Below are 6,640 nucleotides of genomic sequence, written 5' to 3'. Positions count from 1 at the left end.
TGGCACCGGGGCTGGTCCGGGTCCGTCAGGAGGGCAGAGAGCTAGGCAGACTGTGGAAGGAGCGCCGGCTCCTTAACGAGCTTTAACCACGCCGCTAATTAGCTGCGTTCAACGTGATGCTAAATCCTCTATCTCCCAGTTTCACTCGGCTTTGGCCATGTGGGTTTGCTCAGCTCGAGGTTAGTTAATGCAAACTACGGGTCAGAAAAGCCAGCTGGGGATGGGAGCTCAGCAGTCCCTCCGCCCGGCCGGGACACATCCTGCACCGCTCGGGCACTGGGACCAGGCAGAGACGGCCAGCCCTGCGCACCGGGAGAGCCTTTTTATTTCTAACATCACCTCCTTTCCCTGCCCCCATCCCTATACGGCCGCGCTGGGGCCAGGAAACCATCCACCGGCGTTTTATTTCGTTGCGTGCCGGTGGCTCAGGTGTGACGTGGGACTGGAAATGGACGGGGCTGAAATAGTTTGGGGATGATTTCACTGCCGTTATGGCTCAGGCCGGGGCTGTTACTACACAGCCCCTTCCGATTTTTATGACTTAATCTCTCCAAAGCTCAGGGCCTGGTGGTTTTGGACTGGGGAGGAGGAGCGAGGGGCTCTTAGCAGGTCGTTACAGCAGAAATATGGAGAAGGTATTTGACAGGTATATGTAAAACCTGACGGGCCCATCCTGCCGGCTTTCCCGGGATGGCTCCCGGGGCAGGGGGAGGGGGAGGCACTGCCAGGTCCTGCCTGGGCTTTATGTGCAGGTGGCATCTGCTCCGTGTCCCCTGGGGTATATGGGGCTGCTGGGGCTCTCGCTACCCCACGCACCGGGGCTGCTTCTGAGGTCCCCACATGTCGTGACACGTGTGAGTGCCACCGGCCCCGGGGCGGTGAGTGCACTGTGCACACCCCCCCGTCCTTCCCGTGCCACCCGCCATGGCTATCACTGTCAGGGTGGCATCAAGAGCATGCGTGTGTGTGTGTGCATCCATGTGTGCGTCCCAACACATCTGTGTGCAAACGTGTGTGTGCGCACGTGTTTGTGTGTCTCAGCGTGTGGGCATCCATGTGTATATGCATCAGCCCGTGTATCCATGTGTGCATGCATTTGTGTGTGTGTGTGCATCCCTGCATATCCACATGCATGCATCGGAGTGTGTGTGTGCATGTGTGCAGCCATGTGTGTGCGTCTCTGCATGTGTATGAATGTGTGCGTGTCCCTTTTTGTGTATCTGCACGTTCATGAGTCTGCACGTGCATCCACGTGTGCATCTGTGTGTATCCATGTGCGCATCTGTCCGTACATGCACGCGTGTGCATACACGTGTGCACACACATGTGCATCTGATCTGTGTGTGTGCATGTCCATGTGCACACCCGTGCGCGTGTGTGTTCTGCTGGAGGTTCACTGGTCAGGTTTATAGATGTTCTGGATTTTTTACAGCATTATAGAGTGCTCGATGACATCACCCAAATATTAAAACAGCATGTGCCAGCCGGCCTGGCCCGGCAATACGCAGCTCCGGGCTCGCCGCTCCCGAGGCTGAAGCGGTGGCAGAGCCGGCGGCGAGTGGGACCCGCCGGGGTGGCCGGTGGCAGCTCCGGTGCAGCCCGAGCAATCCTGACCCGGAGCACACCAGAGGGGAGGGAACACCGACACACGTCCATGGACGCACAGCCTCGATGAAGTCATCCTGGCTGGGATGTTAAGGGGGAATTAGAGCTTCTCGGTCCGTATATTTTGGGTGCTTACTGCCACGCTTCCCTGCAGTGGGGACATCGGTGGGAACGGGAAGGTGCTGCCGGTGCTGGTTCCCACCCGTGGCACCAGGCAGCTGCTCTAGAGCTAGTGATGGGATTTTTATTTTCCCCCTCTTCCATCAAAAAAGAAAAATAATGAAGATTTATCAAAACCAAACCTGTTTGTGGGAAATGGCTCCAAAACATTTCCTGACTCGAGAAAAAGAGCACCGGGAAAAAAAAAAAAAAGTTTCCAGGTTTTTTTAGATGGGAGGCAAACCATTTTGAGATGTAACAGCATTATATGTTGTAGAGGTTAAGCAAAGGGAAAAGGTTGAAATGCAAAGGAAGGTTTCAAATGTTCCCAGCACAAACTTGCCTGACCAAGCAGAAGAATAGTTCCCAAACCTTCCCCAACTTTCTTTTTTGCAGCCCAGTTTGGGAAAGGAAATGTTTGAAAATCTCAACGCTCCTTGCCGGACAGGAAAGGCACCATTTCCTCCGTGGCCATGCCCGGAGCAGCCGGCCAGGCGGCAGAGAAGCGCGGGGTGATGATGGATGCTCTCCCCAGCTCTGCTCCCGAGCAGTTTCCCAGCAGCGGATCAGTGGCAAGACCTGGGTGCTGGCAGGCACGCTGAGCACCGCTCCGTCGGCTGCTGCAGGCAGAGGAGGGCAGCTGCCTGCAGGGAGTTGGGACCGTGATATCGTAAATGTTACAGGTTTTGTGAAAGAAAAAGAAAATAAGCCAGCAAGGAGTCCTTAATGTGCCCTGGAAAGTCTGTGCAGCCTGAAACTTTTTTTTAGCATTTCCCTTGCTGCAAAGTTCAGCCTCTCCGTCACCAGTGGAGCTCTGGCTGTGGTCCCCCCAGCTCCCAGCATTGCCCCCACCAGCCTCACATCCCTCTCCCAGCCTTGGGGCCACCACCAGCCCCTGGCCTTACAGCCCCCCCAGCCCCACACCACCCATCTGCTCACCCAACGCCATGCTGGGGTCTCCTCCGGACCATAAGGGAGGCAGGTTTGGTCCTCATTGCAATGAGTCATGGGGGAGTTTGGGGGCTTGTTCTGCCCACTGGCTCTCAGCTGAGCTGAGTCCCACAGACATCCATCAGAGCCACTTTGTGCTCCTCTTCTGAGCTGAGCCAGCAATGCTGTGATGCACCCAGAGGCCAAAGGGTCATGGAAGGGTTGGAAGTGCTCTCCAGATGTCACCTAACCTGACCCAATATGACCCAACTCAATGCAACACAACCCAATACAACCGATGCAACCGATACAATGCAACCTAACCCAACACAGCCAAAACAATCAAAACAATGCAATCTAACTCAACCCAACCCAGCACAGCCCAATATAACCCAACCCAGCCAACCCAACCCAAAAGAACCCAACTCAACCGAAGGCAACCCAACCCAATCGAAGGCAATGCCACCTAGCCTAACCAGTCCAACCCAACCTAGCTACCCCATCCTAACCAGCCTTACCCAACACAACCCAACCAACATATCCCAGTCTAACACAACACAACCCAATCTAGCCTACCTAACCCAATCCAACCCAACCCAACCAGCCTAACTCAACCTCCCGTGCAAAGCAAGCCTCCCCATCACCTCCACCACAGCCAAGCTTAGCCCTTCGGGGACGTTGCAGGGGTCTCGGTGGAAACCTCTCCCTCCTCCCATGCTCAGCAGCCCCAGGGGGGTTGAGCCCGGCAGGGAGCTGAATCACGTCCCCCCCACCAGCGTGGGGAACGTCACAGACCGTCTGAGGCTCGTCAGGAGAGTCAGGCCAGGCCGCGCGGGGCCGTTCTGGGAAGCCATCCAGCCATCCGCTGGAGAGAGGAGTCTGCCTAAAAATGACTCTCCTGGCTCCTCTCCACGCTTCGACCGTCCCATATGGAACAAATGTACATTTTCCATCAATTGTTTGTATTTTTCATTTAAAGAAAGAAGGGGGAGAAAAAAAAAAGACAGAAAGCAAGCGGGCTATACATATATGCGAAGCGTCGGTGACAGCAGATAGGCCCCATCGCGGAGAGGGAGAAACACTGGCCGCCGTTCAAGAGACTCAAACGTATGGTATGAAACAATAAATTTTAAGTGTGTTTTGACATATTTGGTGGTCTCTGCCTCACGCTTAATGAGCGTTGGTCCACGTTACGGGGGAACCGCACAGCTCGGGGTGGTTGGCAGGCTGTGCTGGGGGGGGGGGATCGGTGGCCAGCGAGGCCGGAGGTAGACGTCGAGGTGGTCCTGGCATGTGCGCCCCAAGGGAATGGGCCACAGGGACGTGGCACGGGGGACCGCGCCGGCGCACTCAGTGGAAGGGATGCTGCGGGCACCGCGGCGCCTCGGCACCCGCGGGGGACAAGCAGCGATGCCAACTTGCAGGAAGAAGCATCAGGAGGTGGAGTTGGGTTGAACTTGGTGGGGGGGGGACACACAACGCAGCGGTGATGTCCCGGGGCAGCATCCCTCGTGGCCGCAGGGCTTGGGCAACCTGTGCTCGCATCTCCAGGCTGGGTCCTAGCCGGGCTGTGCTGCTTTCCCTGCAGGAAGACCGCGGGCTCCCACATCCCCGTCACCATGGGGAGAAAGCCCGAGAAGATGGGAGAAGCGGCAGGAGAAGCGAGCGCAGCCCTCCCGCGTCCCCCGCCTCTGTGCCAGGCTGCCCGGCTCCCCCCGTCTGACAGGGCTTGATCAGAAAGATGGACATGAAAGTGGAGCTTGGCTCTGGTTTCTCTCTCATTCAGAACATTCAAAAACTATTAACTGTGGTGGGGGTAAGCGAGCAGCTGGTTTTAATATCGTGCTCTTCCAATTGTGTTGGGTTTTTTTTTTTCCCCTGCTTTTCGCGAGCACTTTAAGTGACATGGTTACATGTATTTGATTAAAAAGCTGTAATTCAACGAATGCGTTTTCTTGTACTGTACAAAATGGCTTAAAGACACAGGATTTATTTATGGTGGTCTCCCGGTTTTCCAGCTCTGCTGAAAGACAAGATGACAGGGAAATCGTGGAAGGGGGGACGGAGAGCGGCAGAGGGGGACAAGAAATCCTGCCTGGCTTTCCCAGCGCAGGGACCATGACCGTATCCTTTCCTCCGCTGTAAGGCTCAGCCTGCTGCCACCAGCCTGGTCCTTGGGGCCATCCACAGGTCCCAAAGGCACGAGGTCCTTTTCGATGTCCCCAAGGTCGGGTCTCAGCTCATGGGGGCTGACAGAGAGGGGACAGCAAGGAAGGGAGACCTGGGTTTGTCCAAACTAGTCCCCGTCTCGCCCACAGCAAGATGCTGCAGGACCTGGCTGGGGTGGGGAGATGTTTTCTGTCCGTACCCACCCCCTGCCCGCACAGGGATGCTGCCAGCGCCGAGGAGCCCGTCCCAAGACAGCAGCTCCTTTTCCTAAGGAGGAAAAAGCCTTTACGAGATCCCAGCGAGGAGCCGTGGCCTGATGCCGCCAGAGCCCTGGATCTTCTCCCGTTAACCCCAGCATCTCCCACGGCATGGCCACGGCTTGGAGCCACGCTCATCCGCACCCCATTGGCTCCTCTGCTTTAAAAATGATGTGGTTTATCCCCAAAAAGCAGGCATGAAGCTGCAGAGGAGGTGAAGAGAGAGCTGGGGACTACTCTGCAGCCCCTCAAACACCATCATAACCCCTTCTCCCCACTCTGCCAGTCCCGAGGGGCTGTGGCACGGCCTCTGTGCCCCTTCCCATCCCCGGGCTGGCTGCATTCCTGTGCTTTTCCCTGTCTTGGGAGGCAGGTGTGTGCGTGTGCACATGTGTGCGTGTGCCTATGTGCATGTGTGTGCAACACCAGCCCCGCCACAGAAAGCAGCTCCACCCAGCACAGCTTCACCCCTCTCACCCAGATTGGCTTATATATAATAAAAATAAACCCAGCAATACTTGCACCTCACCTGCCCCAAAGCCTCCGACGTGCAGCCCCGGGGATGTGGACACCAACCCCAGCATCACCCAGAACCACCCTAAGGCACCCCAGCCCCCCCCCATATCCCTGCCTGGGGGGGCCGGTTTCTGCCCAGCTGCCGGCCGAGCCGAGCCCGTGTCTTTTCCTCGGCTCGCTCCTGCCCGGGGATCACCTGCAGTTCAGTTGATTTATGAACGGAGAATTTTTCAAGCTCCGTTTCCTTTTCATTGTTGTTTCAGTTGCTGCGCTCGCTTCCGCCTGCCTTTGAATAACTCCTGCCATGCTGCGAGCGGTGAGAAAGGCAGCGAGTAAACACTCACACTCGGCCTGGGAGCTGGGGGGCAAGAGCCTTCTCCCCTCCCCGAAACCAGGGGAACACGGAGCTGCCCACCGGCCGGTCCCACCTGCAGCGGGAGGATGCTGGGCTCAGAGCGAGCAAAGCCCGAAAGCGGATCCCTCTTTTCCCACGGCTGCGGGTTTGGGATGGGGGACCAGCATCCCGGCCCCCCCCAACCCACCGTACAGTCCCTGGGAGGTGGCAGTCCCGTGGGGATGCTGCTCTCCCACGCTGCGGCTGGGGGGGGGGCATCGTGGGGGGGGGTTTTACTGGAGGGACCCTAAAAAGTGGCTCTGGAAGGGAGGTTCCTCTCCCCATGGAGGGCAGGGTCCCCCCACCCAGGGCTTTGCTCCACCACGGGCTGGGCTGAGCAGTGGTACCCGGCTCCGTCCCCGTTCCCATGCCAGGGTGATGCCCAGGTGGACTGGGGAGCTCCTCCAGCTGGTCTCACCCACCGCATCGCAGAGAGGATGCTCTGGAGGGAGCTTGGGTTGATTTACAGCAAAACCCTTCAAGACAAAAAAAGAAAAAAAAGAAATAATAAAAGGAAAGGAAAGAAACCCCATCCGCAATCTCAGCTCAACCCAGGACCCACATCCCCACCGCTGCCACCTGCCAACCCCACTGCCACCCCATTGCCCCC

This window comes from Haliaeetus leucocephalus, unplaced genomic scaffold (assembly GCF_000737465.1).
Source record: "Haliaeetus leucocephalus isolate CR32 unplaced genomic scaffold, Haliaeetus_leucocephalus-4.0 Scaffold273, whole genome shotgun sequence".
Lineage (NCBI taxonomy): Eukaryota > Metazoa > Chordata > Aves > Accipitriformes > Accipitridae > Haliaeetus > Haliaeetus leucocephalus.
Note: the sequence above shows the minus strand (reverse complement) of the source record.